Source organism: Chinchilla lanigera, unplaced genomic scaffold (assembly GCF_000276665.1).
Source record: "Chinchilla lanigera isolate Chin_1 unplaced genomic scaffold, ChiLan1.0 scaffold00062, whole genome shotgun sequence".
Classification (NCBI taxonomy): Eukaryota; Metazoa; Chordata; class Mammalia; order Rodentia; family Chinchillidae; genus Chinchilla; species Chinchilla lanigera.
The window spans coordinates 9,124,437-9,145,682 of record NW_004955463.1 but is presented as its reverse complement, the minus strand read 5'-3'; the positions used below and the strand labels follow the sequence as shown (position 1 = coordinate 9,145,682).

The following is a 21,246-nucleotide window of genomic DNA, read 5'->3' as shown; positions in this document are numbered from 1 at the left end:
GCAGTAAGAGCAAAATGCGGGAGAGCAAGCCTATTTTCCTCCCTTATATTGTAAGCAGGCTTTCCCACTGCCTAGAGCTGGGGTAGCACTCACACTATCTCCCTGCCTTTCTGCACAGGATGAGGTTGTTTACAAATAAAGACCCTGGCTCCCTGCTGATTGCTTAGTTAAACTTTTAAACTTCTCAAGTTGACACAATGTATCACGCATTACAACAGGATTGAAATTAAATTTAAACTTATCTCTTCATATGTCACAGTGGCTTTCCAACTACATTCTCAATAACATGAAGAGGAACAAAGAGATGGGATTAGTACTTCTTGAGTACCTACTATGCACTAGAAACTTGGGCATTATCTTATTTTTTGCTTCCAGTTTATAAAGTAGGATATTAGGATGCACAGAGGCATATTTTCCAAGTTTATTCATTTAAAAACCATAGAGCAAGGATTCTAATCCGTGTTTTCTGACTCCAAATTCACATTTTCTTCCACTTCTTAATGAGAAATTACCCTCCAAGTCTCAAAACATTCCAATTTACTTTTTTTCCCTCAGACAATGTTGTAAATTGTGTTACTGTGTTAGAGTGGGTTCTTTAAATGTAGACCTTGAATCAAGCTTTTGAGTGCACATCATTCATGAAAATGATAATCCAGGAAGGATCCTTAGAGGAGGAGAGAATCAAAGCAGAGAAGGGAAAGAATCCAATGCAGGGCCCAGAGGAACTGGCTCGCCCAGGTACTTAGATTATGAAGATACTAACATGGAGTCTGTTAGTTACTGTCCCTTATCCCGAAGGAGTGCGTTTTTCATGGTGAGGATGGATGAATATGGTAAGTTTCTAGGATGTTTCCCTCTTAGCACATTTCACTTCTCCCAGTAAGGGGCTAAATTTCTGTCACCTCTTTATCCTGCTGTCAGCACTCAGCTTACTTGGTCTTCAAAGTGCAATTGCTTGCTTTTCTATGGTGTCACTCTTGCATTTTCATTTTAACTTAATCGCCCTTGTAAAGATCTGAAATAGGGAAAAGACTTCAACATATGGGTTTTTGAGAGGAAGGTGATAAAATCCATCCCATAACAATACATATATGAAGAAGTAAATCAGAGTCACATAACTGATTTTTTATGTTAGGTCCAGACATATTCTGTGGGATTTTTTTTTTATATTTAAAATGATTTTCACATTTAAAATAACCTGAAAGTTTGAAATTCTGAAACATCAGTCTTATAAGCAGATGTAAAACATGTAGCTGGGTCATTCATATTAGTCTTGGAATGTTAAATTGAAAAGTATAAGATTTTGGCTAAGCTTGTAAAAATATTAGACTATTTTAAAATTGAGATTATATTTTTAAAGTACAATTTAATAAATTTTCTTGCAATGTCAAACTACCTGGAAAAGGTGTGCTTTTTGAATACATTTAAAGCATATAAAAATAGAATCTATATATCACATTTATAAAGAAGTACAAAATGTTTTAAGATAGTTTAACTAAATTTATAAATGGGGAAGAATATTTGTGGGGAGTAAAAGTACTCATCAAAGTTCTCTTGAAAGTGGTTGGTAAAGGTGACTAGACTTGTGACTATAACAGTGTTATTTTTAGATTGAACTTAAAAGCTTAAAGGAAAACAGTGTTTTTCAATTTTTCACTTAAATCAATTAATTTTTAAAAGTAGCTACCAAAAATATTTCTTGCCATCAATCTTGCCTGAAGAACACAAAAATTCTCATCTAGGTAGTATGAATAACCTCATGTGAGAAAGGGCTGGCTACTTTGTTTAAAATTACACCTTTCTCTATAACAAGTTATATTTTTCTTACAAAAACAGCACATTCATATTTCAGAAACATTTAAAACCACTAATACCATCAAGAGTCATAAAAATTATATAATCCAAGATATAATTACAATAATAAACATTCCTTTAGTAAATGTTGGCGTATGTCAGTGTTTCTCAAAGTAAGGTCCCAGATCAGTAGTGGCTGCCGCACCTGGGAACTATTCAGGCAAGCAAATGCTCCCCCTTCGCCTCCCTCCCCTCCCCCAGAGATGCTGCATGAGGATCTGTAAGGGAAGCCCCGATACCTGGCCTTGGCAGTTCCTCCAAATGATTCTGTTCTATGCTAAAGTTTGAGCATCACTAGCATATATACTTATTCCCATAGGATAAGTACCTACTGATTAAAGGCTTGATTAAAGGGTATTTTAAAAAAAATAGGCTTTAAAAAAAACCTTTTTGTTTCTTTTTTTTTTTTTTTCCCGCACTGGAAATCGAACTCACGACTTTGTGCTTAACAGGCAGGCCCTGTGCGGCTGAGCTACATCACCAGCCCAATAATAGATTTTTTCAAGATTTCTGCTAATGTTCTTTCATGTTCCAGAATGTCATATTACATTCTCTCTTCATGTCTCCTTTGTCTCCTCAGGTCTGTGCTTTGCTTGTTACAAAACCTTGATGTTTTAGAATGTCCTTGCTGGATGTTTTGTTAAATGTCCTTCATTTCGGGCTTGCCTGATTTTCTCATGATTACTTTGGGACTAGCGATGTGATGCCTTTCTCACTGCATCGTATCACAAAGTGAACAATATCATCATGCTTTGTTGCTGGTGATGGGAACCTTGACTACTTAAGCTGATGTCTACCAGGTTTCTCCACTATATAGCTACTAATTTTCCTTTCTGTTCTTTCCTCTTTGGAAGCAGACCACTGAGTCTGGTCAACATATAAAGGGAGGCAAATTAAGCTCCACTTTCTGAAAGAGGTAGTTCAATATCTGCATAATTGCTTGGAATTGCATAAAAGATTTCATTTTCCCCATTGAATGACTGATTGATATGAGTGTGGATTTGTGACCTTTGTTTTATTCACTCTTTGGGTTATAATCCTATGTAACCTTTATTAACTCTTCATATTGTCTTCACTTTGACAAACTTTTGGGCTCTTACATTTTTTGTTGTGTCTTTCTTCCTTTCTGGTGGTACAGGCTGCACTAGACTTGTATTTCCTCTGCCTGGTCCTATAACCAACCATCTCTTCAAGGAGACTTGATTTCTTTCATTATAGCATGGTATTGAATAACCATTGGGTACAATTGGGGTACTGGATCTGCTCAGTATCCTGAGACTACAACTAACTGTAGACTCCCTCTGTGGGCAGTTAGGAAACATGTATATATTTAAGGGTTTTAATATATGTTGCCAAATTTCCCTTCAAGATGCTTTTATTTTACATTACACCACTAATGAATGAAGGCATGTTTTTCTATATCTTTGTCCAAAAAGATCATTATGATTCAAGTTTATCAAATTATTAAGCTTTTATAATGGTATATCCATGCAATTTTATTACTATGCCACTTAAATACATATATTTTCCACATTTGTCCTAAGTGTTTCACTTTTTCCTTTCACAAATTGTCTGTCTGTGACATTTGCTCAGTCATTTCCCTACTACTGACCATTCTTTAACTACACTGAAGGGTAATATTTAAACTCATGCCAAGCAGATGTTCAGATGGCAGAAAACGAACATACTAATAACCATGTCTAGTAAACCTCATAGCTTAATTGTATTTAGAAAAGGGAAGAAAAGCCACTCAGTTATCTTTCTGACCGTACTCTCACCTGAGAAGACAGTTGTCAGAATATACTGCAGAGGAGAATGAAGGATGGGGCAGTCTCAGGTTGACCTCCCTCTGCACTTGTGGCTGACAGCAATCACTAACATCCTATGAGTCTGTATGAAGTATGGGGTGATTTTAAATTCTTCTCTCCTCTTGTAGAGAAAGTCATGATTTAGTTGTGCCCGTGACCTGATTTATAAGGAGTGGCAAACTGTATAAACTCTTTGCTCTGAACATACAGGGCCATGTGAATTTGCTATACCTGCAAAGCTAAGTCAAGAGAGAGTTTAAAATTTAAATGTGTAGCTTAACAAGGACAGCTCATTTTTGTCCTATTTTAGTATGAGATATTTAAATGCAGCCATACAATTGAGCATGGGCTTTAAAAGAGACCATAATGGACGTATGAGGGGGCTGGCTGGGTTCAGTGCCTATAATAGTACTGCAAAACCCCAAGCCTTGATAACTCTGACCACATCATCCCCTGCTGTTCAGTTATCTACCTTATTGCGTTAATTGGTAATTCTGACCATGTCTGGCAACCTTCTGCCTTAGAGCCTTTGTGCCTCGGCTTCAACCATTCTTTCTCCCATATGTTATATTTCTCTGACTCCTTCTCTCAGCTCTTACAAGTTTGCTTAAATATCACACACACAATGAAAACTTCATAATATTAGAAATTGCAATCCTTCACTCCCAGATATATTTATTAGTTAAGACAGTGCTAGCAGCTAGAATATTTAAAACCCTCTCAATGGCTCACCATGTAAATGTTGGAATTCTCACTAGGTAAGGAAAGATAGCACAACCAGTGAGGACTTCAGGAACTCACAGAAAGGACCAGTTTGGGGAACAAAGAATAAAAGGTCAAGGAAAGCTTTAGAGATCAGAGAGAAAAGAAATGATAATTCAGGTTAAGAAATTCAGGCAAGAAAACACAAATCAGAATCTGAGGACACAGGAAACATTGAAGTAGATCAGCTTGTATATTCCAGCTACATTACCTTACAGTAAAACCACACTGAAGTTTCAGAACTTTATAGCAGCGGTGGTTTATTTCTGGCGCACAATACCTGTCATTGACAGTCAGCTGGGGCCTGCACTCTACCTGCCAATGTCTGCATCAGGGGCACAGGTTGATGGATTAGTTGGTTTTGGTAGCTCTGTCAGTGATCGCGGGTGAAAGGAACATCCTGGAGAGCCTCACCTTACCAGTTAACTGTTGTACTTGAAAGTGACAAAGGTCACACCCACTTAAGCTTATTCTCTACAACCAGTCCCATGACTTATCCCCAAGTAAGGAAAATTTGAGTATTTAACAAGTAATATGAAAGACCATCACAAAAAGTAGTAGAAGAGTCTGGTTCAATTGGAGGTACCAGTCTTACCTGCGATCTACACCAGCTCTACACTTGCTCAGAAATAACTGAAATCGCAGAATCCCAGTAGACTCCCAAACTTACCTCTTCACTCAGATTACTTTTAACTGGTCCATTCTTATCCAACACCCCACATTTCCACTTGGATATTTGTGACTGTGTCTTTTATCCATTTATTATCCAATGAGGATACATCTGGAAGGTGCTGGGGCACAGTGATGTTCACAGAGTAATAAACTAGGCTGCTATTCAGCAAACTTTTCTGTGTAAAGGGACACGTAGTAAATATTTTTACTTCTGTGAGTACACATTCTGGCCATACTTAGTTCCGCCACTGTTGAGTGACAGCAGCCATGGACAATGAAGAATTATACAGATGTGGCTATGATGTAATAAAACCATAAAAATAGCAAGAGGCCCAAGCTTTGCCTGTAGGCTGTTATTACCAAGACTGATCTAGAGGAAGACTCAAATTCATATAATTTTAAAAGTAATTTATGCTTCCTAATTTCTTTCTTTTTCATGTTCTTACACATTTATTACAAATACGTCAGATTCTTTGGCTCTAACGGCTATATCAGCAACTCTGTGTCCTGGGAGCTCTATGTCCCCAAGTCTCAATGCCCTAGCCCATGCGGGATTAGTTCCCAGACCCCTGTAGATATCAAAGTCCACAAATGCCCCGTCTCTTATACAATGGTGTAGTATTTGCATATAATCTATGCATATTCTCCTTTATACTTTAAATCATTTCTAGATTATGTATAATAACTGATACACTGTAAATATATACAATGTAAGTGTTGTTTAGTTTTTGGTTTTTTGGTTTTTTGTTTTGTTTTGTTTTGTTTTTTCCAGTACTGGGAATCGAACTCACGACCTTGAGCTTGCCAGGCAGGCGCTGTGGCACTGAGCTAAATCCCCAGCCCCGTAAGTGTTATTTAAAAGGTAAGAAAAAAGGTTTCACTCATACTCAGCACTGATACAAGCAATGTTTTAGAAAGTATTTTTACTCACCATGGGTTGAATCAGTGGTTGCATAACTCTCAGATATGGAGGAAAACTGCTTAATGTAAACTTGGGCAAACAGGCTCCAAGATCTCTTCCTTCTCTAATGTTCTGCATTCCTATTTGTAACCTGGGATGACTGCATATGAAAAGCCCCATTGCTTTTCTGGGCATGGTGGCCACAGAAAATGGACTTGCCATCTGGCAGGCTGGGAAGCATCACACTCTATTTTTCCACACTCTCTACAGTTCTGAGCTGGTTGCTGGGCACACAGTAGATGCTATCTTGCAAACTGCCATCTCTTGCACACTCATATCTTCTTCTCTCTCTCCTTCCCTGCTCTCCACCACTTTTGTTCTCTCTGCCTGCCCTGTAACACCTTCACAAATTAAATTCTCTCTTGCAAACAAAATACCAAGCATGTTCATAGAAGTGAAAATCTGGCAAACAGTATGATTTACACATTTTCATTTCTTAAGTAAGCAGAGGTGATGAATTGACCTAGAAAAGAAAGTGTCAAAGATAAATTTCATGGATAATAAAAGTTCTTAGCAAAAGCAGGTGGACTGATTGGAGTTCTGTGAAATACAGATCTCCCACTGAGCTGCCCTCCTTCTGCAACTCAGAGCAGTAAATCATTTATCCAGACTGTGAAAAATTTTTTTCTTTAAAAAAATCATGACTAGAGTTTACAAAGCAAGTTTATAGGGAACAAGAAAAAATTTAAGCTTTTTCACTAAAAAAAAAAAGCTAGAACTAATTCCTTTAAAAGTTTAGTGAGGATATTGGGCCCAGTGTACAATGGGTACCAGTATTATTTCTTGCTTGTGGTTTATGTTATTGCTTCATTTTCAAATTCTTTTTAGAATATTTGAAAAGAAACTTAGATGTGATTATGGAAAATAAGACATTGGCCTTCCAGTCTCCCAGTGCTATAAGTACTATATTATAGTTAACTCTTTTGAATAAAATAAAATAAATAAGTAGATAAAACTTACATTTTGAATTTCAGCTCAAGAGGTTTACAGAATTATAAATCAAACTTTGTAATTTTTCAAGGTTTAAACTCATGTCAGTAAACTTAAATCTTTCACATTACAGTACTAGGATGGTTTTATATACGTGAAATATATATTATATATATATATATACACTGTTCTATTATATGTATACTGATCTATTATATGTATACTGTTCTACTACATATATATGTGTGTATATATATATATATATACTCTTCTAATATTAGTGGACCAGTTCTCTGCTATAATTAGCTAACAAAGTAAAATAATAATTCTAAGGAAGACAAAACTGCAAAACTTCGTCAATGAAGTCAAATTTGTATAGCTTACTTTACACAGCCAGACATAAAACTCAATCAATATGTAAATAAGTAAATGGGCCATACATCAAATATTTTGGTTAGGTTTCAGCAAATAATTAAAACTGGGGTTGCTAAGGAGGTCAGTGTATAGACACACATTTATATATTCCTGAAAAGACTATAGTAAAATCATCTGGAATATTGTCTTTCTTAAGTAGAGATTTTTGTTTCTTCTTTTGCAGTCTAGTCATCCCGGCTTTTCCCCTATAATTTCATAAAAGTTTTCTGAGCACTGAGGACTGAAATTGGTGTATATCTAAGGGCTAGGAGTTTTGGAGGTGGGCGCAACAGAAAAGGCTGTGGACAGGGGCAATACCGTAATGAGAGATCGCAGAAGGTAGTCTGAATACAGAGATAGAACAGAGGAAGATCGGTGATAGAGACTGAGAAGGAGGGGGATCAGAGGGGCTGTGATGACGTCCTAGCGCTGGTAAAACAAGGGCTCTCTGGAGAGTAAGGTGAAAGGCAGAGTTGTATTAGAGAGTGAGAATCAGTCGCCAATCTAAGAGGTGACATTGCTCCTGGTGATGATGAGAGCTGATGTGTGACTATGGGTGTAAATGAGTGGAAGAGAGGATCGCCGAAAATGAGGAGGTTCAAAAACAACAGTTTTGTCTGTTGCGTGTGCATAGTTATGAAATCATCTCAGACCCTCCGGAGATGCTTAGGAAAGCAATACTGAGAGCCTGCGGAGCAGGTGAGGAATGACGAAATGAGCAAGGAGGATGTGTGTAGGCAACACAAACAGTGAAGATGGGAAGGGAGCCGGGCACTTCCTAACATAGCAGAGAGCACTTGCTGAAAAAATAGCCGCAATTCAGACACTCTGCTCAGAGCTTCATATTCATTTTCTCACTTCCGATTCACAAAGCATAATGAAGTAGGTCCTATTATTTTCCCAGATTTATAGATAGAGCAAAAGAAGTGAAGAAAGATTCACTTGGTCAAGCAAATATAATTAAAATCACAGACCCACTTTGGATGCACCAATTCCATACCAGTGTCCAGCTTCTTAACCACTGAATTCTACCATCTCTCAATTTGGAATTCCACCTAGTGGTGGCTGATGATCCCAAAGGGGAAGTATTTTGTTTGACATTATGGTAAGAAACTCCAGAAGCCTAATGACTTAGTCAAAACTGCTACAATTTTGTAGATTTTGGAGGAGGCCCTTATATATGAGACAGAGGGGAAAACTGCTATGTGTCAAATAGTTAGAAAGAAGAGTGCATTCCCCATACGCCCCAGCAGGCACCACTGAAAGAGAACGTTATTTTGACCCAGCAGGTTTCCTAAGTGGCAGTGTATTTTGCAAGTCTGGCAGTATTCATGCAATATCCAAAACCCATAATGAGAGGGGTAGATACAGCAAGAAGGATTTCCCTAGCTGTGATATACTGGGACCTAAACTAGAGGGGACTGCTGAAACAGATAATATCTGCAGCCCCAGGTCATTTCTAAATGACTGAAAAAACTGCAGAGGACCCTGATGCTAAAGTATAAGAGAAAACTTTGGAAACATCATCAATCAGAGGAAATCTGTAGTCACTTCAAACCTAGTCAACAGACCTCCCTGGGAAGGGTGACTCTGGTTTTTGGTCAAAAAATAAAATCAAATTTCAGTCTGTGGATGTGGTTTCTCATGTGTACTATGTTGAGTTGGACCAATGTTACAATAAAAGCTATTAGAAAGGAACTTTTGTTGTTCACATACATTAACTATATTATATATTTTATATGTGACTCAAGAGAACTTTTGGCTCAGCAGCCCAAGCAAGGTATATGTCCGCTCCACAGGCTGCAGTTTAGAAAAACCTGATCTAGATGAAGAAAAGTAGGCATCCCGGACATATCGTGATAAAAGCCCAGGGAAAGGAGACCCAGAAATTCTTCTTTCACCATATTGCCTTTACTAAAGCATCAGTTCCCAACTGAGAGCTGTAGGATGGGATTTCTCAATGTGAAAGGAGCCACGGTGCATCAGGGTGTAGCTGACACTATCATGCCCAAAAGTTAGGGGAAAAAATTACAGTATCCAGAAAGGGACTAGTCTCAGAAGATACATAGAATAACCAGACTAGAACAACACTGATCAAAAGTTGGTTGTGAGCACAGAAATGGGGACCTAACTAGGTTTTAGAAATACAGGTGTTGTACCTGGTGGAAAGGTTTGGCACTGAGAAATCAAATCACTGCACTATGTCATTGCTCAGAGGGCTGGAGAGATTGTTCCAGGAATAATTGGTTTCCAGTCACCGGCTTTGAAATGCTTTTGCCTCTATGCAACATTGGATGCCCTTATTTTTTTTTTCCCTAAATATCCACGTCCACTACAGGCAAGGTAAACATTATAATTTAGCAAAAATCAAAACAAAACAATAATGTGGGTCCTCAGAAGTAGTGCTAATCTTTGATATATTCATCCAGACTTTTTCATATGTATATTTATATTTTCAAAAAAGATCATATTATACATAATGGTCTATAAATTACTTTTTCTCCCTTGGCATTATACTGTGCCAAAATATCCAGGAAAAGATAATTCTTATGTTACATAAACTATTCCAAAGCATAGAAATTGATGGACAGCTTCCCAGCTATAGAGCATTCTCACTAACAAACATCATGATATAAAATACTAAAGTATTCACAAATTAAATCTAATAACACACCATGACCAAAGAGGATTTACTGAGGAATATAAGAAGGTTCCAACACTGGGAAATCAATCTTTGTAATTCAATAGATCAAAAGATTAAAGAAAGGGAAACCATGCTCATCTCAAGGACAGGTACCACCCATTCCTGATTCTTTTTTAAATTAAGATCTCTTGTAATTTAGAACAGAAAGAAAATCACACACCCTGAATGAAATTAACAGAAATATTACATTTAGCTGTAAATGACTAGAACACTTACAGAAAAGTTGTAAAAGCTTTTTAAAAAGTGGTACGATTATCCTATGTCACCAATACTCTCCAACATTTAAAAAACTTTCCTGAAGATTCTAGCTAATGCAAAACACATAACAAGAAATAAGAGGAAAAAATACTCAGAAGGAAGAGATAGAAGATTGTCACTCTTGTCTACCTAGGATAAAAAAGAGCAGGATTGGTCTCTAAGAAAAAAGGTAAAAAGTCTCAATAAGATATCTATATAAAATTATAAAAATAAATTGATTTCCTAGGCATTATCAGTAAATTGAAAATTATATAAAAAGAAACTCACACTTTGACAGCAATCTGTAAAATACCTAGGAATGAAAGTAGTAAAATACCTAGGAATGAAAGCAGTAATGAATGTAAATGATAATAAATTTTTGGATACATAAGACCCAAGTTATTTCAAAGATATAAGATTTTCTTGTATGGAAAAACTTACTGTGAAGCTCCTTTTTCTTTTCAAATTAAATGAAAATGTTGAGGGGGGGAAATGCTTTTAAAATACATGAATGTGCCTTTATCGTTTGCCGTTTTCTTCTCTATGACCTGTTCATTGAGAGGCCTCCATTGAATTGGAGACAAATTAAGATTTTAAAGCAGATGTGCAAAGAGACAAAAAAGAGCTAAGGTTCACATTTTGAATTCAGAAATTTTTAATTCCCCAGCAAAGAAATCATCTTAAAAGCCAAGGTTTCTTGAATGAGGAAGACAGTTTTGAAGTTTACATTTCTTTACATTTCATGAACTAAACCTGACTAACCTAGATCATAAAGCTTTATTATTATCAATATTGTGGCTAGAATATAAGATGCCATGTCAAGGAAATTCCCAGAAAAGTGAAGAAAGGCATAGAGACCCCTTCCTTGGGAGCCCTGAGAGAAGACATAAAGACTATCACAATGTTCAAAAATTTGAAAAGGAATATTGAGATATGCACTAATATGGAAGAGTAAAATAATATATAGTAACACTATAATAATATGTAGAGCTTTAAAAGAATGAGAAAGTAAGTCACAGAACCACATGTATAGCATGACTCACATTTTAGCTCAAAAACCATGGCATGAAACTACTTGCATTCCAATAAACATATGTACAGAATCATTTGTAATGACCATATATTTTGTACTGTATGATCATGCTTAGTTTCTATTGCTAAATACTTAGCTTCATGTTATATTTTTATAACATGCTAAACTGCTTTAGACATACATCTTGGGGCCCTTGTTTGATGTCCATTGTTCAGTAATTTCCATCAGATAAATTAATGGACCTAGGATTACAGAAACAAAATACAAGCAAAACTTCAAGGTTCTTGACATATGTTAACACATGGCTCTCCAAAATTCTTCTACCACCTGTGCAGTCACCTCTCAGGCTAGTATTTTAACTGGAGAGGGAAGAGATACATAAATTTAGCTGGAATAATACCTAGAAAACTTGAGCCAGAAGAGGTAAAGATAGATAAAATTCTGTGGGTAGGTTTTCTACATAGTATTTACTTCTTCAGTTGTTCCTAATTATCATTGCTACCATAACAGCAATGACTTCTTTAATTTTCCAGGTCAAAAGAAGTCTCCCCAGAGAATTCGTTTAGCATAACCAGAAGGTAAGAAGAATTAGCAAAAAGAAAACTGAAATCAAAGTAAGAGCTAGCTGTTCACATCTGACCCTAATTAATGTAATCTGTGCGAATCTGGGAGAGTCACGGCACCTCACTTAATCTTCATTTCCTCATTAAAGAATAAGAACAAAATTATCCTATGCTTGCAGTTGTAATAAAATAGGATATGTGGCCTATTTTACTACTAATAAGGAGCTAGCACAGTGCCTGACACAAAAAGAATTACATTTGTATTTTAGTTTCCCTTCTGTAGAGCAAACAGGTAAGTATTACGCAAGTAAAATGACTAAGTTTCTTTGCTGTACTTTACTGCATGTGAGAGAAGATGAGCTGGATAAACCCAAATCGCAGCCCGAGTCTGGGAGGTGCTCAGCAGTGGCTTTCTCCGTCACTCACTTCCTGTGTGGGTTGATCCTGAGCAAATCCTCAGCTCCTCTGCCGATGTATTTGTCTCATCTTTAATGAGCATATATGTTCTTGAGCACCAACTCTCAACCTTCATGTGACCTGGAATTCTGTGCATTTTTCTAGAGGCGGGGTCCTCAGCTGTCAAGGGCGCACGGATACACTGAGACACAGCAATGGTTAATGATGCTCTAGAATCTAGATGGTCTGTGAGGTTCATCAGCTAACACTGACCCAGGGTAAGCTGATAATTGCCTCCTGCTTTAGATTCAGTATTACTTATTCATATAAGATGAAGCAATGTAATATTTCAGTGGTGATTTTCCATTCAAACGTGCAAGATTTTCTTGGCTCCCTTACCTCCTTGCAGTGTTTTCACAGCCCCTGAGAAAAGGTATGGTAGGATATTGCTACATCAAAGGTTCTGATTACCCACATGGTTTCCTAGACTATTATCCTCATTCTTCTCCCCACCCCTTTTAAATTTTCTCTCTCCTGGCTAATTCGCCAGAGTACGGATTTAATTAATAGGTGGCAACATATTGCAATACTCACTGCCAAGACACATGATTAAGAAAAGAGCCTGTGGGTTTCCAGATCTTTGGTTTCTTTTCTTTTTTCTTTTTTCCCTCCCAAATCAGGCCTCTTAGAATACACAAAATCATATTAAGCACGAAATTAGGTTATAATCGCACCATGATTATAAAATATCAATGTACACAATTTTGCTAGTAACCAATGTTTACTTGTGATGCAAATTACAGTGCCAGCAGACTGCATCACAGGTTTCAGAGAAGTATTCATCGTATTGCCACTCAGCAGGAGTCTCTCTATAGAAGAGACAATTATGCACCTGAATCCTCCCTTCAGGGAAATGATCCATTATCAAGACATGTAGGAAGATAATAAACCTATGAAAAGAACAATAATGCAAGGTAATAATTGATATATTGAAATTTAATACCAATAGAAAAACTGCTTACATTATCCAATAGTCTGAGGGAAAGCTTTAAAATAGGATGAAGGAAAAAACCCATCAGTCATTGATCAGCCATGGAGCTGAATTTGGAGTCCTGAGTTGAGTTTGGATACATTAAAATACTGCTGTAGACATTTCGGACAGATGTGATAGCAGAAAGTAAAAAAAGGGATCAGAAAGGATGGAAGCCTATTTGGAACATATATTAGTTTCAGCAAGTTCATGGCTAGGGTTGTGGAGGATCTAGAAATGTTGGGAAGTTTTAATTTCATCCTATAAACCCTATGGGACCATGGAAAATTTGTAAATAGGGAAGTAATATGATATGAGTTTATATTTACAAGATTAATTTTGGGCAATATTTATTGTGGAAACCAGCTGGGGAAAAAAAGAAATGGGAAGAGATAATGATATCAGTAATATAAAGAGGGGGAAGAGATGGGAGAGAAACTACAGAGGTAAAATCCATAATCTTGTCAACTAATGATGTGGAAGGTCAAGAAGAGAAGAAATCATTTTGACTGCAGAGTTAAGTGTAAGAATCTGAGAGGATAGAGGGGATAGAGAGATAGGACACTAAGGCCAGGAAAGAAAACAGGATGGGATTTGAATAGGAACAGCCAAATGCTCAAACTTGTCACCACTGATGTCATTTGGAGAATAACATGTTAAAGATGTACATAGGTGTATATATTCCAACAGGTTCTGTTCACTGTACTTATCTCACAGATCCATAAGCAACTAAGTAGCTTCTTCCTCAATATTGCTATCTCAGAATATTTAAATCTTTTATTCCATTTGAAATTTGTTTCATGTGTATCTTTATATTATCATAACATCTTGCATTTTTTCTATACTACTTGATGTCAGTTTCCAGAATGTCACATAAAATATTGTTATTTTAAAGTTTTACTTTTTAATCTATATTTCAAAAATTCCAACTATTTAGTCAACAGTACTCCCCAGTAATATTATCTGATAGTAGTATTAACTAAGCTTGGAATCATTACAAAGTATAAGGGTGTACAGTGTATAAAGTCACTTACGGGGAAATCAGAAAATTTATCCATGCACCTTCAAAATTGGGACTTGCAACTCAGCTCCAGTTGATGCAGCTGTGAAAGTTAAGAATGGCTGGAACCTTCTCTTTTTCAAAAGGAAATTTAGATTTTATGTAAATCTTTGATCATAGTACATTATGCATACAAAATTTGTACCTCTGGCCATATGAGACTAAATTTTACTGAACTTGCTCTCATACCATAAATAGCTAGGATATTAGAAACATTATATGAATACACTGCTTTTAGATATTTGACAAGTTCCTGACTATGATCCATGACAAAGATAAATAAATGAAGCCCTGGATTTCTACCTATGGGCGTGTTCTAGGTCATGGCCCAAGGGAGGAAATTTAAGCAAAGCGTGAAGATCTTTCTAAATGGAGAAGACAGAGAATGAAGTTAGGGGAGAGAAAGGAGGATGGAATTGAAAAGGAAGAAGGTATTGGAGGGGAGAAGGCTACACAGAGGAAGAACATTAGAAATCTGCATCCAAGTCCACTGGAACTGGTACCATACAGTAAGCTAGAATATACTAAACTCTACCATATTGGGTAGAAAAATCTATTGCACTTTAATCTATTTATACAGCACTGGAAGACAATAAGTTCTTACAACCAGAGTGGAGAGCATACAGTCACCATCCAGATGCTCAGAAAAAACTTAAGACAAGTCATACCTTAGCACCAAAGCTGAAATAATTCTGAAGACTATTCTGGATCTTCCCTTACAAAACTTAAAATGTATCCTTAAAAGGATCAAATTGATGTAAAAATCACTTAGAGACCTGTCAAAACAAAGTTCAACATTCTTTAAAGTTTAACATTTGTGTTAAAAGAGAACACAATCCGAACACCTACAAGATAATAGGACAAAATTCAACTTGTGTGCAATAATGCTGAGGTGTGTAAAGAAACTGAAGCTGTTCACTATGACCAGGAGAAATAACTATGGACCGAAAAGACTTAGAAATAAAAGAAATGATGAAATAAGTACACTGTGATATAGCTTTCATAAATATCCTATTAGATTTAAAAGAAAAACTAAAAACATAATGAAAGAAACAGAGGATCTAAAAGAAATGGAACTTCTAGAGCTAAATATTAAGAAAATTTAAAAATTCCATAGTAGAATTACCAACAAATTAGACAAAATTATCAGCAGAGTACAGAATGCAGAAAAGAACATCAATCAAGATAGAGCAATAGAGACTATATAAACTAAGGAATAAAAATGTAAATAAATACTGGAATTCAGTGACATGTCAAACAATAATAGTAAGCAGTCTGATTATTATGTACTATGAAATTCTAAAAAAGAGGTGGGGGTAATATTATTTTAAGAAATAATGACCAATTAAAAAAATAATCTGTTAGAAAACTATGTATCAGTAGATCTAAGAAGCTTGGCAAATACCCCAAAGAAGTAAGCCTTAATATAATCAAAATCAAATTGCTAGAACTAGAAGATAAAAGAAAATTTAGAAATAGCCGGGGGAGGGCTGGAGATGTAGCCTAGTGGTAGTGCACTTGCCTGCCATGGGTGAGGCCCTGGGATCTAGTTGTAGCACCACAAGAAAATCAAACCTTCCAAGAAAAAAAAAATCCCCACAAATATACTGAGGAAAGTAAAAACTTTAGAACAGCAAATAATAAAATGGAACAAATAAGGGAAACTGTAGACATCCCAAACAATGAAAACCAAATAAACAAAATTGGATACTTTTCATGGCTAAAGAGAAAGCTATTTCTTAAAAATCCTCCAAATATCTTCCAAGAGGGGAGGTGAAGTAGCAACATTGTGTAAAATCTCCAAATCGGCAGGCCATGGGTGGATGCTATTTTAGCTATTACTCTCCTGGGAGGAGGGTGTGAATGCGAGAGGAATAAAACGACTTGGGTAAAGAAACAAGGTTGTCCCAGGTGAGAATTCCCCTCAGAAAACATAGTTCCCAGCATCAGAATAATGCCACAGTGATAATGAAAGTCAACTACTTAAACTCTCCTGTCTTGGGGCACAGTGGGAAAAAAGGCTCAGGGCTATTAACAGATGTTTTCCTTGAGATTATTAGTTTAATAGCATTAAATGGCCAGGAATACAATGACTGTCCCATTTTTAAAAAGACCATAATGAGTTGGTTTGAGAGAACTGTGTTTAATTTCCACATAACTGCATCAGTTGTGTTTAGTCTTTGATACTCCATGCTTGCTTTTGAAAACTTAAATAGTACAAAACTTCCTAGATTACTGCTGGAGAACAGAAGTTTCAGCAGGAAAATGCCTTGATCTTTAGATCCACCAGCAGCATTTTCAAAGCTCAAAGGACAGCCTTTGCTAACCAGAGTTGAAGCACCCTTGTGAGCAACTGTCCCATGAAGATGCCATTGGAGGCCAATATTTGAAAGTTAAAATAACAGTTTTATTGAACTAAAAGTTGCATGCTATAAGATACAAAGTTAAAGGGTCTAACTCAGTAGATTTTAGCATAGTGACAGAGTTGTACAACCATGACCACACTCAAATTTAGATCATTTCTGCTATCCCAAAACAAAGCACTTTGCCTAATCCCTCCCTGCTAAATCTAGGCAACCACAGAGCTACCCTCTATCTTCATGGATTTTTCCTATTTGCGAAATTTATTTATTTTTTGTTCAAAATAGACCTGCTATGTTCCAGGTACTATTTTAGGGATGAGAGACAGAAGTGAAGAAATTAGACAAAATATCTCTACCTTCACTAATCTCAGATTTTAGGGAGTGGGAGGGTAATAAGCATGACACAATATGTAGGATTAGATAGTGATAAATGCTGGCCTGTGACAATGTCTAGAACAGTGGTGGCTAACCTGTGGCACACGTGCCATAGCAGGCATGCAGAGCTCTAATTTCTGTTGGCACTCGAGCCAAGTTGACCCAGCAGCCGAGCTTCAGCTAACAGCGTTCACAGGGCAGCACTGGCATTTGCAGTACATAGTGGGTTTTGGATTGCAGTTTGGGCACTGGGTCTCTAAAAGTTTTGCCATCACTGGCCTAGAATTTAAGAAGGTTGTACATGGTAGTGGAAATAGAAGATTAACGAAATGGAATACCAGCAAAATGTCCTTGTCTGTCTCCTTTGTGTTTCGTTTCTGGCCTCTCTTCGAACTCCTACATTTTTGTAATTTGAAGACCCTCATCACACACGCTTCCTTGAAGCTGCTGTGGCCAGGGTTCACGGCACATGTTACAGTGATCAGTATGTTGTTTGTCCAACACTGCAAGGGCTCAAGCAATCCATCAAGCGGGTGTTGAGGACCCTGCTTGGCACTGACAGATAATGTTGACTGTAAACCACTTTTCTCCCTTGGCTAAGATTTCCCTTTTTTTTCTTTTTCATATTTTTGGCCTAATTTCTGAATCTAATGAATAATATTCAATTACTCTTTGTCACCACCTGAACTTTCTTAATTAACAATTTCACAGAAATTTTTTCAACTGCTAAATGTCAAAGTTTAAAACAAACTCTCCATCTTGCAGGTTCATTTTCTAGGTTAATCTCATTTATAGGTCAAGATAAGGTGTAATATTTGTGTCAAAGAAAGGAAATCAGCGTATTTCACTATCTTAAGCAAACTGCATTTTCTGAAAGCAAGCTGGCCTCTATCTAATCGTACTAGGATGACTTTTCTTTCCCTGGACAACCAAACACAAATTGGCTGAAACCTTGAAAACCAAATAATTCAAGGGCTAGAGGAAGAGGTGAGTTTAAATAAAACCAAACAACCTGAAAGACACTTAAGAACCCAGTTTGTAATCTAAATGATCAGGAAATATAAGAGCATGTCCTGCAGACTTAAATAGCAGAAGTAAAGGCCAATATTTAGAAGTACGCAGTTTTTTTTTGGGGGGGGTACAAGTCAAAGCTCAAGTTGCAGAGTGAACTGCAGCATCTACCTCGTGACTAATCACGTAATTGGCAGAATTGATAAAGACCATGAGGGCACTGAAGGGAACATTGTCTCGCAGGGAGTGAGAAACCAAGATAACAGATAGACTTGTGATGCTTGGCTGTGGATTTCCTTGTGTTGGTTTTTAAGATGTTTGTTGGATGAGTCAGGGAAAAGAATGACAACTAACAACTTGATGTTGTTAACAGCTAACAACCTGATGGAGAGGCCGTGAGGGCAGACCCAAAGAGAAGGAACAAGGGACAGACCCTAAATGGACATGACCCACGGGCACTGCTCCTGTCATCCAGCAGAGAGTTCTGCTGTACCTTGTCATTAACCTGAGGTCCCTTTTGTAGGGAGAGGAAGGCTTTGTCCTTGTGAAAATGAGCTTTTCCCTCTCTTCTTTCTTGCTCTGTAATCATCGGAACTTTCTAACAAGTCACAGGTCACTTCGTGAGCGCTGGAGAAGTTGTGAGCCCTTGTACCAATACTGATGAATTGCAGTAGTGATAGTACTGGTATTTTTATATAATGGAATATTACTCAGCTATAAAGAAAGATAAACTCGAGGCTTTTATAGGTAAGTGGTCACAACTAGAGACCATACTCACAAGTGAAATAAACCAGACCTCCATATATAAGTAATGTATTGTCTCACTAGTTTAAGAACCTGAAAGAGTAAATAAAAATTAGGAGGTATGATAGACACTGTGAAATGAAAGGAAACTGCTCAAAAGTAAAGAGCAACCGGGATGAAGGAAAAGAAAAAAGAAAGAAGGGGAAATTATGTATATATGTATACACAGGATAGCTAACATAGTTGTACTACTGTCTTCTATCACTTTACTGAAAGGAACAGGTAATGATTACTCATTTGATCAATCTTGCAGGTCTCTATTTGTTTTCCTGAGAAACAACTTTGAAGATATCAATATGTAATACAACAACCATCGTCAATTTCTTACCACTTTGTCTGTAATTCATGTTGCTTTATTGTTTTAGCTGTTTTATAAATGGATGTCTGTTAATATGTTTTCCTTCTTTTTCTTTTTCTTTATTTATTTTTTTGTTTTTCTTCCAGTACCAGGAATCAAACTCATGACCTTGCACTTCCCGGGCAGGCGCTTTGCCGCTGAGCTAAATCCCCAGCCCCTCCTTCTTTTATATTTAAAATAAATTTTAAAAATTTTAAAAAAGATAGTAGTGGTCATAATATTAAAAGCAAATATTTCCATTGTGCCTTCTATTTTCTTGTCACCATTCTAATTACATATATTAACTCATCTAATGCTCACAGCAACACCATGAAATTGGTACAAATTTTATCCGATTTTCAGAGGAAAAAACCTGAGCCCCAGGGGAGTTAAGTGATTTCCCCAAAGGCACATAAGACTCACAGTGAGAATGGAGAATTTAGAAAGACAGAAATGCCTACCAGCTACTTTTCGCATGGTTCAGTTGCCACTCCTGAGGGGGACTTGGAGACAAGCTGCATAATAACTGAGGTAATGTCGGCACACCTGCCTCACACCCTGACTGTGTCTGAGAGACATGCTTGTTGTCCAGGATCTAATGGTGACATCGGGTGGGAAATACCAGGGTCTGGAGAGAGAGCGTGTAAGGGAATACTGAAGAAAAGTGCCGATGCTGGGGGTGCTGCGTGGGGGCCCCCAAGGGTAAGGGGAAAATCAGGGCTATTGGTAATGCGAAGAAAGGCCACTTGGATGTGGGAGAAGAGAAGGAAAAGAAGGAGAAATTATGTATGTATGTATGTATGTATGTATGTATGTATATACAGGATAGTTAACATAGTTGTTCTACTGTCTTCTATTTCTTTGCTGAAAGAAACTGTCTTCCTTGGCACATGTGGAGATGCACTTTACATCCTAAAGGATGATGGTGGGGGTGCAGCACAGACAAACAGGCAGAAAACCTCAAGTATTTAGAACTGCTGGACATACTGGTTCACAGCTGTCACACAGAAGCCTTTTGTTTGATGTCTCACACTATCTGTCATCAGGCAATCAGTCACCCACCTCTGTTGTATCTCTACATGGGCAAAGAAAGAGAAAGCTCTGCCTCCTGTCCATGGCACCAGTCTCTCTGGCTTTCAAAAACCTTGTGGGGTTTCTTTAAATAATTACAATAGAACAACAATCCTGAAGGATCCTTCTCTTTTACCACCTCCTAAGGCTTCAGCAAGCAGCTTTCTGAACAGTTCTGTTTTCAAATAATATGAGGCGTTTCAAAAAGAACGGCCCCTTCTGATGAGGAGATATGCCAGGAGGGATCCCCCTCAGAACACATCCCATAAATGCTTCCATTTCCTGTAACAGCATCAGGTGGCCACAGAAATGAGCTTATATGAGGCCCCATGGTAGCGTTTGTCACAATGTATCATGATCATTTATTGTGATTTTCTGTTTCACATGCAAGAGACTCTATTTTAGTCTGCACTTTGGGATATCAGATATACAGTGGACATTGTCTAAATTTTTGTTGAAAGGGATAAATAAATGTATTGCTTTTGCCAGGAAAAAGAAACTTTTAGCTCAAGTGAAATATATATATCCATAAACGTAGTAAAATGCAAAACAAAACAAACACGTTTTTAAAACTTCATTGATCATAAAGAAAATCAAATTACTCAATATAGTAATCTTTACAGTTACAACAATATTTCTTCCTGCAGTTGTTTTCCCATCCAGTCATTTTGGAGAGAAAGAATCTATCCAATACTTTTTTAAAATTTTCTTTTATTATCAATAAAATGTTTCTGCCAGGAAACTCATATAGTTTTTTCATTAGGGATAGGAAACTTGCAGGTATGTCTGCCAAAATTGTGAGTCTGGTTTGCATATTGAAGTTTTGTGTAGTGGGGTACTGAGGATTGAACCAATGGCCTT

General features: G+C 37.0%; 1 long non-coding RNA gene across 1 annotated transcript in view; it reads left to right on the top strand.

The window, feature by feature from the left end:
- LOC102006552 overlaps window positions 1-12,596 on the top strand; it is a 59,898-nt gene extending 47,302 nt beyond the window's left edge. Inside the window, exon 4 of the long non-coding RNA XR_263162.2 lies at window positions 12,500-12,596. This is a non-coding gene — a long non-coding RNA (uncharacterized LOC102006552). The remainder of the gene's footprint in view (window positions 1-12,499) is intronic.
- The last annotated feature ends 8,650 nt before the right edge of the window (window positions 12,597-21,246 follow it).